Source organism: Camellia sinensis, chromosome 1, assembly GCF_055761805.1.
Source record: "Camellia sinensis isolate YWXY chromosome 1, ASM5576180v1, whole genome shotgun sequence".
In the NCBI taxonomy this organism is placed as follows: domain Eukaryota; kingdom Viridiplantae; phylum Streptophyta; class Magnoliopsida; order Ericales; family Theaceae; genus Camellia; species Camellia sinensis.
Genome location: NC_138961.1, coordinates 110,332,423 through 110,352,890, shown reverse-complemented (window position 1 = coordinate 110,352,890; position 20,468 = coordinate 110,332,423). Strand labels below are relative to the sequence as shown.

Here is a 20,468-nt window from a genome sequence, read left to right as displayed (position 1 = left end):
TCTGTGAAACCCGAAACCTTTGAAATTGACTCATTCAAATCGTCTTTCTGATGGAGAACATGAAGACGAAGCACAAAAAAACCCTTAGACGAAGCAGTAGAAACCCCCTAAACCACACTCGAACCCTAAGACGAAGTAGACAAAGAAGAAGAAGCGTGAGATCGTCTGAAATCCATCACGCATCTTGAAATCCAGTTATTTATTTTTCTGAAATCGTCTTTCTGATGATGGAGAATTGCTTAAATTTTGCTTCAAATTGCTTGAGATTAATTGAAATCTGTATAAAATTGCTTGATTATTCTTGTGATTATTTTTGTTTATGTGATTTCAATTTGATCAGGTGAACAAGCTTCATGAAGTGTGTTAAAGATTTCATAGCTAGCGTTTATCTGCAACTTAACAAGATTTTTCAATGCTCAGTGGCTTCGATTTCTCAATCTCAAACCTCTAGTGGTCTTCTTTTACTGGTATTGATTTCTCTATCCATTGATTGCTTTATGACCACACACCCTCATCAAACTCTTAATCACCACTGTCACTATCTCTCCTCTCTCTCTTGATGTGTATTTTGCTATAGCATTGCATGATGTCAATATTTTCACTGTGACTCTATTCTTGATGCATGTCACAATATTTTCACTCTGTATAGTAATTTTGAAATTCATGTTCTGTTTTAGCTTTAATATGTGTTTCAGCTTTAATATGTGCATTGGTTTACTTACAGTGAAAACTTCTACTCTATTTATAGACCAAATTTTCTCTTATGAGGTAAAAAAGTTATTTTAGTAGAATTGAGACAAGTTTTGTTTTGGTATTACTCTGAGGCTTCTATTGGAAAAGCTTGAAAATCAAAGCATTCAATGTATATTGTGTCATGGCAGGGTGCAACTTGGCTACATCTTTGCTTGTGGATGTACAAATAATTTTCCATCACTACCGCCATAGATTTTAGGTATAAAAATGTAGTTTCCATTAAATAATGTCGTTGCTTCTTTTTTTTTTTTTTGGGGGGGGGGGGGGGGGTGACTCCTATATGCATGTCCCCACTTTTCCATTGTTAAAAAATGTGTATTGTTTTTGTCTCATCTTATTCAATTTTGCTTTTACTTCAAGTTCAGAGTTCTACATGCATTGCAATTCCTGTTAGTGTGGTCCATGTAATTTGGAGATGTTGATTGAGGGCGAGGCAACCGCTGAGATTTTCAGTTATTTAGAAGTTTAATTTTATAAAAAATAGCCCTTCAACCAAACAAGAAACAAACAAAACTTGGAAAAAAATGATCATGAATTGATTGCAGGTGTTATTAACTTGTAGTTACTATTTATTTGGAATGTTGAAGTATTTTTGGTGCTTGATATTTGCCCCTCTCCTAGTTCTTCCCCTCATCATTATGCTTACATATGTGATGATGTAACCATTGTTCTTCTATTCTATAGTTTTACTTAGGAAATTCGTCTATTTTTTCTTTATTTTGGAGAGGTGGTTCTACATGATGCTGATCTTAGTATGTGGACCTTCATTCATTCATGTTTGAGTCGGAAAAGATGATTCTATTTTTATTTTTTTTGTTAAGTTGGAAAGCCAATTTGTAGACATAAGTCGTAACTCAAAAATAAAATACTGCTCATGCCAATTAGTTTCTCAATTTTCTCGACACCAGGCTCTAAGGATTCTTTTAGATCATCCTTTTTGAAATTAAACATATGTGTTTAGTTGTCAAAATCTCCATTAAGCTCAATTAGTTTCAGTATGAAATTACTATACCATATTTTGTTCCAACAAGGTCGGGAAGGTGCATAATAACTTTAAACATACAAAATAAGATGTGGCATCACATAGGGAACAAAATTTATTTCTGAAATTAATGCACTTCTTTTAACTATTTGACCTATTTTCAAGACACTTCTTTATTTCAATCCCAATATCCAGCACTTTTAGCATTTGTCATATACAAATATCTTGAGGACATAACAATTACACGAATTATAACTAAGATCATTCCAATAAAATAAATTAAATATATCTATTAAGAACAGAACAAAAAAGATGACATGAGGAACTTGCTTCTCTACATTTCAGGAGCTTTAGTAATAATGGAGAAAACTACAAATGCAAGACTGATGTTACAGGAGGACAAGTTACCAAAATATTTGATATCCGTGTTTCATATTTCTTCTTTTCTACTTCTAAATCTGAAAATTCAGTCAAATAAAGAAACTAAATCCTAAGCAAAGAATCATGCCAATCTCAAATCATACCTGAGGGAATAATGTAGGAAAATTAGTTAGAGGTTTTCTCTTGTTAAGATTTCGAAATTTTAGTGTAGCTTCTACAACAACATGGTCTAAAAATTCACTTAGTAGTTTATTGGTGGTAGTTGGTACATAATTAATGTCTGTTGGGCTATATATAATAAATCCATGTGTTTTTTTGGCGATTAATGTCGACCTTTTTTTATTCAATGGCAATTGAGCAGCGAGTAGTAACACAAGTGATGAAGACTAAAGAATTCCTCAACTGAGCAGTGAGTCAACAACCAGGTAATCTCAGTTATCACTCAAGAATTCCTTCACTTACGTTGCTGCCATTGCTTGGAAATGGAGACTAAATTGGGCCCTAGTTTTTTTTAGTTTTTATTTTTTTCATTTATCCTTTTTGATGTTGTGATGCAGAGCGTGATTCTTGGGAAACTAACATGGGTATGGAGATAGAAGGTGATGGGGGTGCCTGCATATTTTCAACCTGATCTGGAAGCAGATCTCGTCTTGCCTCCGGCACCAGCTAGCAGAGTCGACAACCATGTAATTTCTAATCTCAGTTATCATTGAAGAATAAATTCACTTACATTGCTACAATTCCTTGGAAATGGATATTGTATTTCATGAGTAACTGATCAAAATAATTCTATTGACACAGCTTTTACAGGTTCCAACTAGTATGGTGTTAGAATTGTATGATGCACGATTCGATTCATACAATTTAATATGAGTTTCAACCAAAATTATTTGAATTGTGTTGTTTGAAAATTTGGTGTGCTGTTGAATTGAGAATTGAGTAGTTTATAGGTTTTTGTTTACATAATGTATTGAAATGACGCCTTTTTCAACTACTCTATGATGAAACAAAAATAGGGCAATTGGTTATACTGATATACGTGGTGTTATATATATATGTAATATATAATTTATTTATATTGATCCTGTGAAGTATTTGATTGTGATTGCTATAGTGTTCCAACATATGTGTGAGGTTTGGAAATTCCTTTCCAATAATTTGGGCTATATTTCATGATAAGCATCCGGTGGATCTTGTATGAGAAGAGAAAAAGAAATGGAAGAAAAAGTGGGAAAAAAAAACTTTGTTAATAGTTTCATGTGGAAAAAACATGCAAAGAGTAAACTGCTAATGCATGTATTATCTTATGCAATTTTATCTTTTCTTTTGTGGAGATTTTGTTGGAATTTTGTGTTTCATTTGTTGTGGCGCATTATAGAAACCAAAAACACCCTTTTCATAGTTTTTAGATAATTAGAGATCGACGATTCCAACTTCCTTTACTCCATTCAAAAAGTTGTTCAAAATAATTGATCAAAATTTCCAATGATCCGGTTTGTGCATGTTATTCAAAATAATGTTACTTTTAGGAGTTGTTAGTTTTTTGTTTGTATTTTTTTTCCGTTGCGTTTTTGGCGCTAACCCCTTGCAGGCAATGGCACATATAGACATGGTTAATCATTTAAGGTAATCTCCTTAACTTTTTGATTTTATTTTTTACATTCAGGACAATGCATTGTTTAGTTTGGGGGGAGAAAATACTTATTTTGAGAAGAATTTATATATTTGCTTGCAGCTATGAGTTAGTTATTTTGTTTAAAAAAAAAAAATTTTTAGTGCTCATGGTATTCTTTTGTTCTATACATTGAGTGATTGGGCATACTTGTGGTATTTAATTGCTTTAACTCGCGAATTGTTTTGAAGTTTGATATGCTATCTACTTTGTTAAAGTATTCCATGTGTTCATATTTGGAAATCATTGCACTGCACTTCAGCCACATGAATATGATTTTTAGTTGATAAGTGGGTATGACTTGAAAATCTTGAGGAATGATAGTGGAGACTTTTAACCCTGTGAGTTTTGTGCCAATCATTTATTGGAGGGTTATTATACATCTACTCTTAATTTTTCTTTGGAAGCGCATTAATTTGTTGTTTAGTCTCATTATTTTTTCATTTTTGGTTAAATGCTGAGAACAAATCGATTTGTTATCACACTTTTTACTCCCTCGAGGATGATGCATCGTTTAGGTTGGGGGGAGAAAATACTTATTTTGGGAAGAGTTTATATGTTTGCTTGCTACAATGAGTTAGTTGTTTTGTTTAAAAAAAGAAAAAAAGGTGTGCATGGTAATGTATTGTTCTATGCATTGAGTGATTCGGCATACTTGTAGTATTTTATTGCTTTAACTTGAGAAATTGTGTTGAAGTTTGATATGCTAGCTACTTTGTTAAAGTATTTCATGTGTTTGTATTTGGAAATAATTGCACTGCACTTTAGCCACATGAATATGATTTTTAGTTGATAAGTGGCTATGACTTGAAAATCTTGAAGAATGATAGAGGAGACTTTTAACCCTGTGAGTTTTGTGCCAATCATTTGTTGGAGGGTTACTATACATCTACTCTTAATTTGTTGTTTAGTCTCATTATTTCTTCATTTTGGTTGAATGCTGAAAATAAATAAATTTGTTATGACACTTTTATTCCCTTGAGATCATGAAAGTTAAAAGACCATACTAATTCTTGAGAGATGATTGTAGGCCATCTTTGTTTCTTTGAGCCTTTTATTTATTTTTCTTTCTTTTATTATTACTTCATGAACCATTAGAAACCAATTTGAGCCTTTATGTTAGCCTTTCTTTGTTTAACCCCACAACCCATACTTTCTTTTTACTTTTGTAGATATGTTGGGATTATTTGAGTGTAGCAATGGCAAATTTGTTTGAAAAAGAAAAAAAGAAAAAAAAAGGGAGAAAAGCTGAAAAAAGGAAGAAGAAATAAATTGTGTTCAACGAAGGAAAAAAAAAAAAGAAAAAAAAAAGCAGAAGGAGGAAGTTGAAAAAGACAAAAAGAAAAGTAATAGAAAGAGCAAGGCATTTGGAATAATGCTCTAATTGTGTTTATTTTTATGCCAATTGTCTCTCAGATGTCCTTTTTTTTATTCACCTTTGGCTTTTTATTATTTTTTCGTAATTCCTCAACCCAAGCATTACAACCAAATAAAAGTCCTATTTGATCTTGAGAGTGGTATAGTTTACAAGTGGACATGATGGATTGGGGTGATGGTGTGGTAATTTTAATTCTCAGTATTTGATATTCCATTCATGAGACTATTTATTTATTCTTTCATTATAGTGTTTTTCCAAAAAATTAGTGTGCGGGATATTTTGCCTTTGATTTACATTATTCTACTCGCATATATTGAGAGTAATTTTTACACCATATTCTGAGTGATTTATTTGTTGAGTGCAATAACTGGTGAGATTTGAGTCGAAGCATGTTTCACAAAGAGATTTGGGTTATATTTCACTTTAAGGCTAAGGTTGTGTATGTGTTGGCTGAACTTTTTCACACACGCCAAATTCTGAATGTCATGAGATTTCTTTACTTGCTGCTAGTGTCTTGAACTTTGATTGGTTATCTTGTTAAGGTTGTGAAATTCATGACTTGAACTTTAGCATGAGAACGAAAGAAATCCTTCGAGTAAAGAAAATTTTTGACGTTTGTGGGTAACATTTCTAGAAATTTTATTTCTCAGTATTTGATATTCCATTCATGTGACTATTTATTTATTCTTTCATATTAGTGTTTTTCAAAAAAATTAGTATGCGGGATATTTTGCCTTTAATTTACATTGTTCTACTCGCATCTATTGAGAGCAATTTTTGCACCATATTCTGAGTGATTTATTTGTTGAGTGCAATAACTGGTGAGATTTGAGTCGAAGCATGTTTCAGAAAGGGATTTGGGTTATATTTCACTTTAAGGCTAAGGTTGTGTCTGTGTTGGTTGAACTTTTTTCACACACTCCAAATTTTGAATTTCATGCGATATCTTTACTTGCTGCTAGTCTTTTGAACTTTGATTGATTATCTTGTTAAGGTTGTGAAATTCATGACTGGTTCTTTAACCTTGGCATGAGAATGAAAGAAGTCGTTTTAGTAAAGAAATTTTTGGATGTTTGTGGGTAACATCTTTGGAAACACGAGACTTTAACTCGTCCATGAGGGGTAATCTATTGGATTAAGGGCTTGTTGCATGTGCTAAATTCAATCATGATTTCTTGTGGAAGTGGTTTAGAGTAGTTGCTTTTATTTTTCTTTTTGATTTTATTGTAGTCACCTTAATTGCTAGGTTCTAAAATTAAAGCTGGTTGGGAGGTGTGATGAATGCTTAAAATTACGTAGTTATTCTAGGGATTTTGGATATTATATTCATTCTCTCAATTTATATTTAATTGTGATTCAATGTATTTAATTTAAATTTTTAGAAAAACTACATTTGAGCCATCAACAATATAAATTGCTCAACCAGGCCCATAAGACTCGATTTGCTTTGAAATCATCTCATAAAATCCACAAAACCTCTCTCAAAGGTTAGACAAGATTTCATTGTATCTCCAGTCCTTTTATATTTTGATTTTGCTCTTCAAATATTTATTTGTTTTTCCTTTTAATTACTACCCATCTTTTGTTCCTTTTATGTAATATATATTGGGTGACTTAGATAATAACAAGAACACTAGATCTGACCGCAATATTGTCAAGGGTGCTTGGGCTGCTTGAATTCAGCGCAACAAGATGGTAATTTTTATCTTAATTTTCTAACCCTCTACATAATATATATACCTTTTTACTCACAATGGTCTTGTGTTTGTAGCTTTTCATGAATAAAAGATAATATTTTTGTAGATCAGGGAGCAGAAAAGGGGTGCTGTTTTGAAAGAAAAAAGGGCCCCCAGTCGATTGATTTGTCCTCCCTGTGTCATTGTATATGATATGTTTTTAATGTTAATATTGTTTGTACTCAAATGAATTGTTGAGCCTTCACAAAAAGGTTCTTTTGTATAAAACTAGACTACATTTGTTTCCTGGTAAATTGAGATCTAGATGGACCGGCCCTTTCATAGTTAAAACTGTTTTTTCTCATGGGGCTGTTGAGATTGAAAATCCCAAGAATGGTAATGTTTTTAAAGTGACTGGCCAACTTCTTAAACCAGTTTTGGAGAATTTCCCACCTGAAGAGGAGAGGAGTCCATTGAATTAAAAGACCCTATTTATCGAGACCCATAAACATAATAATAAAAGTAATGTTACTTTTAGGAGTTGTTAGTTTTTCGTTTGTAATTTTTTTCCCTTGTGTTTTTGGCAATAATCCCTTGCAGGTTCATGGTTCATCTTTTTTTTTTTAATAAAATTTTTGTTGACGCTCAAAAAAAAAAAAATATATATATATATATATAGACATGGTTCATTATTTAAGGTAATCTCCTAACCTTTGTGATTTTGTTTTTTTACATTGAGGAGAATGCATCGTTTAGGTTGGGGAGAGAATACTTTCTTTGAGAAGAATTTATATGTTTGCTTGCTGCAATGAGTTAGTTGTTTTGTTATAAAAAAAAAAAAAAAGAGACCTTGTCTAGCTTAAGAAGCTATCAAAGCTCGAGCCATGATGGCTCTCATTCAAAACAGAACCAAATAAAACATGGAAAAAAAATGACCATGAATTGATTGTAGGTGTTATTAACTTGTAGTTACTATTTATTTAGAATGTTGAAGTATTTTTGGTGCTTGATATTTGCCTCTCTCCTAGTTCTTCCCCTCTTCATTATGCTTACATATGTGCTAATGTAAGCATTGTTCTTTTATTCTACAGTTTTACTCAGGAAATTCATCTATTTTTACTTTATTTTGGAGAGGTGGTTCTACATGATGCTGATCCCAGTAGGAGGACCTTCATTCATTCATGTTTGAGCTGGTAATGATGGTTTAGTTTATAGTCCTTTCACAATAGTTTATTTTTGGGAAAAAAATGAAATTATGATTTCATCTAACAATTATTCTCTATTTATGCATATCATATGATAAATCATATTTGAAAATCACTCTTCCAATGTTTGATTGCAGTGAATTTTTAGACCCTGTTGTTGCTGCTACACTGGACTTTCGAAATCTTAACAAGAGAAAGCTTCTAACTAATTTCTCTACATTACTCCCTTAGGTATGATTTGAGATTGGCATGATTCTTTGCATAGGATTTAGTTTCTTTATTTGATTGAATTTTCAGATTTAGAAGTAGAAAAGAAGAAATATGAAACATGTATATCAAATATTTTGGTAACTTATCCTCCTCTAACATCAGTCTTGCATTTGTAGTTTTTCCCATTAATGCTAAAGCTCATGAAATGTAGAGAAGTAAGTTCCTTGTGTCATCTTTTTGGTTCCGTTCTTAAAAGATATATTTCATTTATTTTATTGGAATGATCTTAGTTATAATTTGTGCAATTGTTGTGTCCTTATAACTTGATATTTGTATTTGACAAATGCTAAAAGTGCTGAATATTGGGATTGAAATAAGGAAGTGTCTTGAAAATAGGTCAAACAGTTAAAAGAAGTGCATTAATTTCAATAAAAACTGCATTGAATTTAATAAGTAGTGTCTTGTGTTTTCAAATTTATTTTGTGGTCTACTTTTCGTGTCCCAAGGCACTTTTTAGCAAGACCCTTCATATATATTGGTATTCATAATTGTAGTTTTATTTTATTTTTGTCCTGTCAATGCTACTTCAGAAATAAATTTTGTTGCTTATGTGATGTCACATCTTATTTTGTATGTTTAAAGTTATTATGCACCTTCCCGACCTTGTTGGAACAAAATATGGTATAGTAATTTCGTATTGAAACTGATTGAGCTTAATGGAAATTTTGACAACTAAACACATATGTTTAATTTCAAAAAGGAGGATCTAAAAGAATGCTTTCGGAGATACTGTGGACTTAATCTGTAGTGAAGGGCATTACTGACCTTCATACATATATTTTTTTTTCTGTTTTCTTTTTTGATGCAGATCAGAAAAATCATTTCTAAGTGTGTTTCCAACATTGATGTCTCTTGGATCATTTGTTCAGCTATTTCCATCTCTCGTTGACTTACCAAGTGAGTTTGTTTTTCAGGATTCCCTAGTAGTTACATTCTGCTCCTTTTCGTGTCTTTCTTTTGTGGTTTTCGTCTCTTGCTATATTTCAGCAATGAACAAAATGCCTGGGATACGAAAAAATTTACCAAAAAATCTACCACTCACATGGGTGTGGGACCAACACCCATGTGAGTGTTTGCTAGAACATTTGGGGTCTTGCATTATTGTTCGCCAATTGAAGTTCTACTTACTCTATTAACAGCTGCACCGTGTTATTTTCCTTCCATTAATTTATTGATCAGTCAAATAGGCCATTTTGAAATGCCTTAATTAAATTTGTTCAGAAATTCAAAATCTACATGCTTGGTACTAGTTGGAAAACTGGATTTTATTATTTTGAATGAAAGCTAGAAAGAATAATATTTCTTATTCTCATATTTAAACAATGTACACATAGCACCTCTATTAATAGGAGATACATGGCATAAAATAAGGGACTGATTAGCTACTGATTCTGAGGACTGATTAGCTATTATTTAGCTACTAATTCTAATTCTAAATATAAACTTTCCTATACTAAAGTATTGACTAAATCTAGATATTTACAACTGTGATATCCTAAAGAATTCAGCCATATACTGGCAGAATTATTTTCTTCCCATTTCCAACACTCCCCCTCAAGCTGGCTTGAATATGTCTTCCATGGCCAACTTGTAGATTAGGTGGTCGAACTGCCTCTTGTGTAGTCCCTTTATAAGAACATCTGCAATCTGCTTCGCAGTGGGTATATAAGACATGCAGGTCAATCCCTTCTCAATCTTTTCTTTGATAAAGTGCTTGTCGACTTCCACATGCTTAGTTCTGTTGTGAAGAACAAGATTATGAGCAATTGCAATTGCTGCCTTGTTGTCACAGTAAACTTCCATTGGTGATGTTCTTGGAATTTTTAAGTCTTCCAATAATCTCTCGATCTACAAAGCTTTACAAATTCCATGAGCCACTGATCTAAATTCCGCTTCAGCACTACTTCTAGCCACTACGTACTGTTTTTGTAGAGGGTTAGAAATTAAACCCCAAATTAAGTATGGGCCTAAGTACTGAGGTCGCCCCAAAGAGGCAACCAGGAATGAAAAAGGAGCATGGGCTAAAGCTTAAGGGAAGTGGGTCAATAGTGGGCCGAAGTAGGTTCGACTCGCCAAGGGTCCAAACGGACTCCACGAAGGAAAATGACCAAGTTAAGTTGCAGCGGGAACACATGCGACGGTCAAGTTGCAGAGGGAATACATGCAGTGGGGAAGTTGCTGAGGTACTTTGCCTCAGCGCTGCCATTCCTAATATCTTCGGCTCCGCTGCCACCCAAAGTTGTTGAGGGAAAGAGAAAGTCGAAGCAACTAAGTTGCAGAGGCGACACTTGCGACGACCAAGTTGCGGAGGCACTTTGTCTCAACGTCGCCATTCCAAGTATTCTCGGTTCTGCCGCCACCTTGAGTTGCTGAGGGAAGGAGAGAACCGAAGCAACTAAGTTGCAAAGGCGCCCAAGTTGCAGAGGCACTTTGTCAGCGCCACCATCTCCAATATTGTCGGTTATGCCATTTGAACTTGTTGCTACGAGAAATGACTACCGCAGCAACTACGGCCGCCGCAACCAACTTGCGGAGGAAACATCCCACCAAGGTGATAGCAGCCTTTGGGAAAAGCTTCCCCTCGGCAAGTAGAGGCTAATGTCTAGCGCTGATAGTAGGTCCCAAGGCATTACTAGCCCAGGGCTGATAGCAGGCCCCAAGACTTACTGGTTGGAGCTGATAGCAGGCCCAGGGTACCAGTTTACCGCGGCGATCCCGCGAAGATGGGAGCAGGGTAGCCCTAGCATAAGGGACTCCCTTTCTATTACCCAGGTCATAGACCTGCCTTAGTCGCACAGGTAGAACTAAGGAAGCCCCTTGGGCTTGGTACTAAGGCACAACATGGCTGATAGCAGGCTTGGCTGTGGCCTTCGCCAGGGGAAGCTGGAGAGTTTGTGGTTAGGTGGCTAAGGGTGAAGGCTTTGCTGCGGTGAGCACGAATATTGTCGATAGCAGACTAATGGAGTCCTGAGAATGCATGTAGTGGCCCAGTAGAACTGAGAAGGCAAAGTTTACCGCTGCAAGTGCACATGCTGAGGTTCGAGCTGAGAAGGCAAGTGCAGCGACAAACGCTCCCGTCGCAACCGCACTTGCTGAGGCTCAAGAGGGAGTTACAGCGCTAAACACTCCTGTCGCAACTACACTTGCTGAGGCTCAAAAAGGTAGTTGCGGAGGCAAATATATAGTACACAGTATATGTAGAAGGACACGTGGCACCTTCAGCCTGGTGGCTCAAGGCAGAATATTTCATGTGATCCTTTAGGACACATGTCCTCTCTCTATTTGGCCATTTGGTGTCCTCTTGGTACCAAGGAAAAGCCTATAAATAGGACCCATTTCTCAAGGTTCAACAAGAGGAATTTTGGGAATTTGGGGGAGATGCTACCCATTTTGGAACTGCCATATATTTCTTCTTGAGCTACTTGCTTCACCCTCACCCAGCTGCACACTCTCCAACTTCCAGACAGTTCCTGCTGCTCATTCTCAAGCCACTTCCACTATTCTTGGACCATTTGCATAGTTTTGCCACTCTAATCACCTTCTCTAACCTCGAACCCCCCTATATTTCTGGCGACTCCGCTGGGGAAGTTACTTTGTTGATGGTTCATATCCGCAGTAGTTTACACACCTCACTGGAAAAAATGGTAGAGGATGAAGTTCAGCAAGGCTCTTCAAATGGCGGAGGAGCACATGCGGAGGACCATGACCACAGTGTTGTGATTGAGGCAGTTCAATCACTCCAGGATACGCAGAGGGAGATCCTGGCAACTTTGCAAACTCTCACTAAGGCTATTATGGCCATGGCTTCTCAACCAGCTCCAGTGCAAGCACCTTCGCTCGTAGCAGTCCCAAACCCAGTGCCTAACTCTTTCCCTGAGGCTCGGGCTCCGATCCAGGTGCCTCCGGTGGTACTTCAGGCGAGCGGTGCGGCCGCTGGTTCAGATACACAGGAGCAGATTGGACCATTCCAGACCACTCACTTTGTTTCTCTAGCCGATGTACAAGCTATGCTCGAGCAAGAGCATAACAAGAAGCAACTCCCATCTCTTCCCGACTCAGATGTGAAGGCCCTATACTCTCAGGAGATATTGACCATGCCATACCCAACTGTGTATACAGTGCCCAAGTTTATTAAGTTTGATGGGAAATAAGGCAATGCCAGAGAACAGGCGGTGAGGTTCATTGAAACTCTTGGGGTCCATGGCAGTGACCACTCTCTGCGCCTTCGGGAGTTCTCCAAGTCCACTTACTGAAAGGGCTTGCAGCTGGTACGTGAACTTGGCTCCCAACTTGATCAAGAGTTGCGAGGAGATGGTGAACAAGTTCCACACGAAGTTCTTCCAAGTCCAAGAGAAAGTTACAACCCTCACCCTTGGGCGAGATGTCCAAAAGGAGGGTGAAAGATATATTGGACTATGTTAAGCGGTTCCAAGATAAGGCTATTGACTGTCATGAAGCAGTGGATGAGGCCCATTTAGTCAGTAGAGGGTGCCATACGCGACTACAAAATTTTCTTGGTGAATCATAATCTGCCTACCATTTCAGCCTTGATTGAGGCAGCTAGGAACCTCAGTACCACTAGTCCCTTGCACAGATCTCGTGACAGCCACCGCTACTGTAATACCCCTGTTCTGTAGTATGCTAATTGGTCCTTAATATGAGTATGGTGACGTGTTTAATATGATTTTATGTACCATTTTGTGAATATATGTGATTTCAAAGTTCTATCTGTTCACCGTAGGAATATCTATTTGAATAATCTGCTTTGGAAATTAAATTGAAGGCCTTGTCGGCCATAGAACCCGAAATTGATTATGCCATTGTGATTGGCATAATTTTTAAAATCTACGGTGAAATTTAACTGAAAATTGATTTGGGTCAGATTAAATCGATTAAATTGATGAATTAGAACCCAACTACTTTATTGCTATTATATTGGCCTTAGTGGGTTTTGTTGTAAAGGCTTTATACACTCAAACTTCCCTCTTTAGTTTATTTTGACTGAATCTAACTTAACAGAAGGAGGAGGGGGTCGGCTAGAGAGAGGGAAAGAGGAGAGTTGGGTGTTTGGCAAACACCCAAATTTGTGAAGAATTGGAGGATTGAACTCAAGAAATTGCTATAGTTTGGAAGATTGAGCCTCTAGGTAAGCATTGGTCTTGAATTCATGAGACTTAACTTGTGATTTTGTGAATTAAAGATTAATTGGTGATCAAGAACAAGAGTTGTGCTATAATTGATGAATTTGAAGCTGAGAGGGAGATTTATGATCTAGTTTCGGCCAAACAAGATTGGGCTGAGGTATTTGGCTTCAAGATTGTGCCGTGGTTTTGCTCAGTAATGACAAAGGGCCTGCGAAGCCGAGCTACTTGGGCTCTTTTGGTATGAAGGCCGGTCAAGTGAGAGCTCGGCTGAGACGTCCACGGCCTAGAAGGGCTTCACGGTTCGTGCGTTGCTCGGTGGGAAGGCGCGCACCCATAGCTCGGCATGAAGATTCGTGCCTGAAGCTCGGCAGGAAGGCCTTTGGTTGACCGGAATGACCAATCCCGTGCTCGGCGTCGCTGGAATGTGGTCGAGCACGGCTGAAACGAAGCTCGGTTATTGGAAGCACTTGGTCTTGAAGTGCAATATGGCTGTTGGCAGCCGAGAAACTGCAGCCCGGCTGCTGAGCTCCCAGTAGAGTGGGCTGGCAGTTGGGTTAGGTGGTGTTCAGCGAGATTTGTGCTGACAGATGGGATAGCAGCACCAGGTGTCGAGAGACTAATGAGAGTAGATTTGGGGCGCAGAAGGTATATAAGCGGGTCTGCGCCCCCCATACGCAGACAGATGACCATTTGGTAAGAGAAATACTTACACCCAACTCTCCCTTCTCTCTATCTATCCCCTGCGTGTGTGTTCTAACTTGATCGTCGGAGGGGTTTTCCGGCCACACACTGCCGGGTAGCTCATCGTTATTTGCTCGCAGGTGATCGGACAGAGACGGAGCTCAGAAGAAAGGAGTACGGGCTTGCCGGAATATTTGCTCCCCGTACAGAAGCTAACGTGCACATGCATGTGTAGGATCACCATGATTTTGCATAATCAAGCATGTTTTTGTTGTGTTCCATGAGAATGATCACCATTTGTGTTATCTAAGTTGAGAATGAGGCTAATTCATCACATGCATATACAATTTATGAAGATGGGAGCTTTGAATGCATGAATGTGTATGTTGGAGTTGAGTTTAGTGCCAATTTGGGACATGCATGTGGTTAATTCATGAAAGTGGGCTCCATGATGTTGTGTTTTGGTGTTTATATCATGTTAGTGCAAATATTTGTGAAGTTGGAGCCATATTATGCAGGAAATGTGGTTGAAAGGTCGAATTGGAGCTCAAGAACTCAATCTGGAAAACCCAGATTTTTGACGGCCGCTCGAGCGGGAAAATCGTGCTCCCAGCACTTTTTGCAGAGTTGGATTTCCGCTCGAGCGGGATATCTCACGCTCGAGCGGGGAGTTTTGTAGACAGGCCTTCTGCTCGAGCTCTCTATTCTACGCTCGAGCGTATTTTTCATGCAACTAGTACTTTTGCAAGCCTTAAGGGTCCACTCGAGCGGGTAAGTTGACGCTCGAGCGGGGACCCTGTTCTCTGAAATTTTGTATGCTCGTTCTGTGTTTTGTTTTCCGTTCTCTTTCACTTGTAAGCACTCTTAGGCATATGTTAAGCATTGTAAATGAGTTAATGAGATAAGAATAAAGCCTAAAGAGGAATATGTGAATCAAAGAACGGATTGAACTGTTAGTGACCCCTTTTGTGTTCATGAAATGTGTAGGGTCAAGCTCCAGGACAAATCCACAAGCCGATCACTGTGAGTAATATCGATATTTGAAAGCTTAGCAATGTCCAACTGTTTATTCCCTTCTAAGCTTTATGAGTTGCTAATTGGGATTGTGGACAAAAGTCTGACATGAACGAATGAATGGACCGAAGGTCGTTTCGATATGAATAAATGGACCTAAGGTCGTTTTGATAGAAATAAATGGACCCAAGGTTGTTTTGACATGAATGAGTGGGCCGAAGGCCGTTTTGACGCGAATGAACGGGCCGAAAGCCGTTTTGACATGAATGTATGGACCGAAGGCCGTTTTGACGTAAACGAATGGACCGAAGGTCGTTTTGACAGAAATGAATGGACCGAAGGTCGTTTTGATAGAAATGAGTGGACCAAAGGTTGTTTTGACATATACGAATGGACCTAAGGTCGTTTGACATGAATAAGTGGGCCGAAGGCCGTTTTGACACGAATGTATGGGCCGAAGGCCGTTTTGACGTAAACGAATGGGCCGAAGGCCATTTTGACAGAAATGAATGGGCCGAAGGCTGTTTTGACATAAATGAATGGGCCAAAGGCTAGAATGATTGGAACTACAGTCACTTGATTTGAATTTCGTATAGTTATATATATATCTATTAAATAGAAATATGAATTGGGCCCAAGGCCGTTTGGAACACGTTGTTCTACATTGTTATGTAACTTCTGTATTTGATTTGATATTATTCACTGGGCTTTCGCTCACGCTCATTCATGTGTTTGTAGGTGAGCCAAGAGAAGTCCAGACCCAGCCTCAGTGAAGTCTGTATGGAACAACTAAGGTTTTGAGAGAGTCAGCCCTTGTGTCTCACGCACGAGATCTGTCTTCGCCCTTTTGTCATGTATTTACATTTTGTCAGGTTGGCGAAGTTTTGAATACGTCTGTATGTAGTTTTGCTTGGCTGACTTAGATTTGAATGATCTTGTCTGTACAGTACTTATGTTACTATACTTTCTGTTGTGAGTTATTAACATATATATGACTGGAATGTTATGATGTTCATATAAACATGGCTCTATGGACAAAGTTTTAAAATTGCTTCCGTTTGGCCCTTTTTACTCTGATGAGTTTTGTCTTATTTGGTTTGAGGCCGTAGGTAATCTCGTGATTACTGGCCGGTTATGGCCTTAACCCAAAGGGGCGGGTTCAGGCTATGACAGAGTGGTATCAGAGCATGAGTTAATAACTCATACACTTGTCCAAATGAGCAATAAGCGTCTAGAAAAGATCTAGGATGCATTCATGTGATAAATGTGAACTTAGAAGCATCAAGAATATGCTTAATTGTTTCGATATGAACAGTTATGTGTTATAAATTCGTGAATTGCTTGCATTGTAAACCATTAGAATATGTATGCTCTCTAGTATATGCATACTTGTGAATCTTTTGTATAAAGTATAATGCAAGTTTAATCAAATGGTGAACTTTAATTATTTTCTGATGATATGAAATGACAAGTTCCCTGAAATGCTATGTTTTGCATGAGTGAATGACTGTCTAAATTTTCTTCGAATGTAATTGTGGTATCCTTAGCAGAAGCCCTCGCCCGGGGGAAACAATACTGTGGCTTATGAATGAGATATGTTACCCGGTACCGAAGGTTCCATTATAGAACTTGTTATGCTTGACCAACATGATATGTTACGCTAAAGGAAATACCACACATGATTTGAATATGAGATACCACCCCAATCACTATCTGGAAAACCACTCAACTTGAAGGTTTGACTCTTCTCAAACTTGACACCACAATCAAGACTGTCCTTAATAAACCTTAAGACTCTTTTTGCTGCTCTTAAATGCACTTCACTAGCATAATGCATAAAACGAGATAAGAGACTTACAACAAATAGAATATCAGGTCTTGTTGCTGTAAGATAATCAAACTTCTGTAATAGCCTTCATCAATTTTACTGATCTTCTTTGCTCAGTTTCTCTTTTTGACCCATTGGTGTGTTTATTGCTTTGCACTCCTCCATCTGAAATTTCTTCAAAATTTCCTTTGCATGCTTCTTCTGACAGATGAAAACTTCATTTTGGCTTTGCTAGACCTCCAAGCCAAGAAAGTAAGTCATAAGACCAAGATCTGTCATCTCAAAGACCTGCATCATCTCTTGTTTAAACTCCTTAATCATCTGTGCATTATCTCCTGTTACCAAAAGGTCATCAACATAAAGAGATACAATAAGAACATAACTACCCTTTTGTTTAACATAAAGAGTAGCTTCAGATAAGCTTTTTGTGAAGCCTAAGCTTAGCAAATATTCATCAATCCTGCTGTACCAAGCTTTTGGAGCTTGCTTTAGGCCGTAGAGAGCCTTTTTGAGCAAATAGACCTTATCCTCTTCACCTTGCACAACAAAACCTTCTGGTTATTCCACATAAATTTCTTCTTGTAGAACACCATTAAGAAAAGCTGATTTGACATCTAGCTGAAACACTGTCCAGCCTTTTTGTGCTGATAAGGCTAACAACAACCTGATAGTGTCTAGTCTAGCACCAGGAGCAAACGTTTCAGAATAATCAACACCAAAAATTTGAGCATAGCCTTTGACGACGAGCCTTGCTTTGTGTTTGTTGATGGAGTTATCAGCATTTAGCTTCGTTTGGTACACCCACTTTACTCCAATGATCTTTCTGCCGTCTGGTTTGTTAACTAATTCCCAGGTTTTGTTTTTGTGAATCATTGACATCTCCTCCTCCATTGCTTTCTTCCACTTTGGGTCTTTAAGAGCTTCTTCATGATCAACAGGTTCACATAATGCTACATTACATCTTTGATAGATGTCTGAAAGTGCTATTGTTCCTCTAACTGGTGGATCATCTACCAATTTATTTTCCCACTGGTCTGTTGTCTCCTCCTCAAAAGAATTGCTTCTAAATTCTTCTGAAGGTCTATTAGTTTCTTGTGAATTTTCCCAGTCCCATTGCTCATCCTCATTGAAGTGAACATCTCTAGTTATCACCATTTTTCTTGTTTGAGGATGATATACTTTGTAGGCTTTAGAAATTGTGCTATAGCCAACAAAGATACCTGGAATTGCTTTTTTGTCAAGCTTGTCTCTCTTAACCTGTGGAACATGGACAAAACTCAAACAACCAAATACTTTAAGAAAACTTAGTGAAGGTATATACCCATACCAAGCTTCAAATGGAGTTTTGTCTTCAACGGCTACACTTGGAAGCCGATTTTGCAAAAATATTGCTGTATTGGCTGCCTTTGCCCAGAAACTTTTTGGCAACACCTTCTCATGCAGCATGCATTTAGCCATCTCCATGACATATCTGTTCTTCCTTTCACTCACTCCATTTTGCTGTGGAGTGTTAGGAGCAGTGAGCTGATGTTCTGTGCCAGTTTCATCACAAAACAGGTTAAATTCTGCAGAAGTGTACTCTTTTCCATTATCAGACCTTAAGATTTGAATTTTGCAACCGCTTAAATTTTCCACCATTTTCTTAAACTTCCAGAATACTCCAGCAACTTCAGACTTGAACTTTAGGAAATAAATCCAACACATTCTTGTAAAATCATCAATGAAAAGAATATAATACCGGCTACCTTGAAGAGATGGTGTTCTTTGAGGTCCTCCCACATCTGTATGAACTAGTTGCAGCTTCTGTGTTGCCCTCCAGGATGATTTAGGAAATGGTTTCCTACTTTGTTTACCAAATTGACAAGCATGACAATTTGGCAAGTGATCAACCAGAACTGGTATTCCTCTTGTCACTTCATCTTTCTTCATCTTGAGCATTCGTTGAAGATGACAATGCCCAAGCTTTTTGTGCCAGACTTCAGTGATGTTGACATTGGTGGAATAAGCTGTGTGCTCCTCCTCCGTAGGATCAAATAAGAAGCTTTTCCCTTTCATTTTGACACGTAAAATCTCCTTTCCAGCGGCATCGTAGATGTGACAATACAAGTCTTCAAAGGACACCTTAAATCCTTTTTAAATTAACTGGCCAACACTCAGCAGATTTTGATCAATATCGGGTACATAAAGAACATCTGAAATAGTTTTTGTACCTGAACTGGTTGTCATTGCAATGGTTCCTTTTCCTTTTGTAGCGATATAACCACCATTCCGTATCCTGACTTTAGTCATTGCAGTAGCCTTTAACTCCTTAAAAAGAGTTTTGTCAAAGGTCATATGGTTTGTACAATCACTGTCAATGAGCCAACTTTCTGAGGAGACCTTTGTAGAGAAACACGTTGCCACAAACATCTGATCTTCTTCATCTTGATCAGCTACATGGACTTCTTCCTTTGGTTTCTGAGATTTGCTTTTGCAAATCACAGCTTCATGTCCAAGCTGATTGCACTTGCTACACTTTGCATTAGGCCTCTTCCAACACTTGAATGGAGAATGACCCATTTTGCCACAGTGTTCACAAGGCGGGAAATTTCTCCTTGAGCTTCCACCTTTGTTTCGAGTGCAACTGCTTGAACTACTCCCAGAACTTTCCTGTTGGTGTTTGACTGACAAGGCTCCTTCTACGGAACACTCTTGTCTCATAAGTCTCCCTTGTTCTTGAGCCTGCAAAGCATTCAATAGTTCTACCAAGGTGATCTTGGACAGATCTTTAGTATTTTCCAAGGTGGTTATTGAGGCTTCATATTTTTCAAGCACCGTAACAAGAATTTTGTCAACAATTCTTGAATCATCAAATTTAGTGCCAAGAAGCCTTACCTTGTTGGCAATGCCAAGCAGTCTGTCTGAATATTCTTTGATTGTCTCAGCATCTTTCATCTTTTGCACCTCAAATCCCCTACTTAGATTGAGCACTTGCATTCCTCATATTCTTTCATCTCCTACATATTCCGTCTTCAGATGCTCTCAGATTTCTTTTGCTAATTTGAGATTCATGATCTTCGTGAGAATTGTTGTTGAAACACCAGCAAACAACGCTGCCTCCAGATAAGTTTCCATTCTAACAGCCCAAAGTTGGTAGTTTTCTCCATAAAAAATATGTGGAGCAGCTTGAGAAAAATTGGGGAAATCAGTTTTTGCTTCCATGGATACTCACTGGTCCCGTAAGAATAAAGCTCTGATACCGAATGCTAGTTTTTGAGAAGAGAAGAAAAACAGAGAAAACGAAGAATAGAAATTGAATGAAATGAAAGAATAAAAGCAGGAAATGAGAAAAGCTGATATGATGCAGCAAAGAGGAATAATTTTCATTTATTCTGATGCATTACATTTATAGAAAGAATACCTGAACTGAAAAGATAATTAATCCCAAAAATTACGGTAACAACCAAGATTTCTGATAACACTAACATTATCCTAAAGAATAGGA

At 37.6% G+C, this 20,468-nt stretch overlaps 2 long non-coding RNA genes across 2 annotated transcripts; both read left to right on the top strand.

Annotated features, from left to right (window-relative positions):
• The first annotated feature begins 338 nt into the window (after positions 1-338).
• LOC114284772 (uncharacterized) lies at positions 339-3,864 on the top strand. Its single transcript, XR_014328371.1, has 3 exons — positions 339-467; positions 2,478-2,541; positions 2,674-3,864. It is a non-coding gene; the product is annotated as an uncharacterized LOC114284772 (long non-coding RNA).
• A 4,069-nt stretch (positions 3,865-7,933) lies between these two features.
• On the top strand, positions 7,934-8,477 carry LOC145796822 (uncharacterized). The gene is made up of 3 exons (XR_014337379.1): positions 7,934-8,035; positions 8,185-8,278; positions 8,434-8,477. It is a non-coding gene; the product is annotated as an uncharacterized LOC145796822 (long non-coding RNA).
• The last annotated feature ends 11,991 nt before the right edge of the window (positions 8,478-20,468 follow it).